The sequence below is a fragment of the Macrotis lagotis genome, chromosome X (genome assembly GCF_037893015.1).
Source record: "Macrotis lagotis isolate mMagLag1 chromosome X, bilby.v1.9.chrom.fasta, whole genome shotgun sequence".
NCBI classification, from domain to species: Eukaryota; Metazoa; Chordata; class Mammalia; order Peramelemorphia; family Peramelidae; genus Macrotis; species Macrotis lagotis.
The window spans coordinates 225,429,549-225,431,321 of NC_133666.1; positions in this window are offsets into that span (position 1 = coordinate 225,429,549).

The following is a 1,773-nucleotide window of genomic DNA, read 5'->3' on the forward strand; positions in this document are numbered from 1 at the left end:
TTATATTAAGCATTTTGCAAGTCTTAATATATTATATAAATGTGAGTTATTTTTGTTGTTATTAATATGAGATGCTCCATTTTGTGGAATGGTCCTTGTAAGCAAATTCTGGCAAGTTAAGGACTAAGAATGAGAGTGAGAGGGCAGTTAAGTGGCACAGTAGTCTTGGAGTCAGGAGGACCTGAGTTCAAATGTGGCCTTAGACACTTAATACTGCTGTGTGACCTTGGGCAAGTTACTGAACCCCATTGCCTTGCAAAAAAAAAAAAAAGAAGAATGAGGGTGAATGGAGAGGAATACATGAATCACTTAACTTTTAGCTTGTACCTCTCAACTCACCCTGATTTTGAGACATTTTGAAATCTGACCCTTCTCTTTTCTTGTAGAACCATCTGCAGCCTTAAGGAGAGAAATGAGAAGGGTAACTATATCAAGGCCCTTTGTCTTTAGTAGCATAAGGAAGTAGTAACTTAAGTTGAATTCTCTGTCATCCAGTCAGTGATTACTGTATTCTACCTTTTCTTTCCTTGGTTCCTTTTCACTTTTGACTTCTTGGTCCTAAAACCCTCATTTTGCATTTATTATTATTCTAGTCATAAATGAGTAGGATTTTTATGGCTAAAAGATTGACCTAACTAGAGAAGGCTGAAAGTTCTTAGCATAGGACTTAATACTTCATAATATTAAACAAATCCCCATCAGGAAACAAACAAAAGGCATCTGTGTAATTTCATTAGATATCAAAAGAACCCTTAGACGGCTAAATTGGAGATGCATTGCTGCCTCTCCTTATATATGATGACAAAGAGCCAATTCAGCTACTCTAACAGAAACTCAAATAAGCTCAGACCTTTCACAAAGGCTTTATATTCAATGTAAAGGAAATTTTGTCTTCAAATACTACCAGCTCAGCTTCCAGTGGTTTCAATGGGAGCTGGACAGGCAGAGCCAAGGGCTAATTTTGGCCCATGTATTTCCCCAATACATCCTCTTGGGTGATCATTTTAGTTTCACCAAAGTGTTTCCTCTAGCTATGAGAGTCATTGTTGGAAAGTTTAAAGCACTGAGGAGAGACTAAAATCCAAATCAATATTTCTTAGAACAAATAAAGCAAAAGAGATAGGAATAGTCTTCTTTCCAGGTCCCTGGAGGACAGAGAGAGGCTATCCTGATAATATTTTTTAGGGGCCAAAGGCAAAGGTTTTTAAAAAAAGGATTCTTCCTCCCTCAGTTAGAGAGGCTTTAAGATGAAGACAGCAGGGTCATGTAGTACTGTTATGGTTTGAAGTGAGAGCTTAAAGAAAGAAAGGATACTGCTCAATAGACTAAGTTTATTTCAATCCTCAAATGTTGATTGTTATAATAAATTATTTGCAGTGAGTTTGTTTTGCTTTCAGGTATGTTACATTTTGTACAAAAAGATAGATTGTATTCTGGGGAACTACCTAATCGAGTTGCAATGTTTTCTGTTATTTCCCCCAAGCAACAGTTTTACAGATAACATTTGAAGGGAGAGTTTCTTGCCTGCATCTACAGGGCTCAGAAGATTACTCATTGTCCTTTGACCTTTGAAAACACTGTGTGACTATAGCTCAAACTGATGACTGAGAGGAAACACTGAATTGAAAGAATATCCAAAGCAAATTCAATATAACTCTAATAAATGTTCATTTACAACTCTATAAGAGAAATATTTGATTTCACGGTGGAAACTTGTAGAATCATACTGGAACCTTGTTGGTCATGAAAGAACTAAATATGATATAAGGCAGT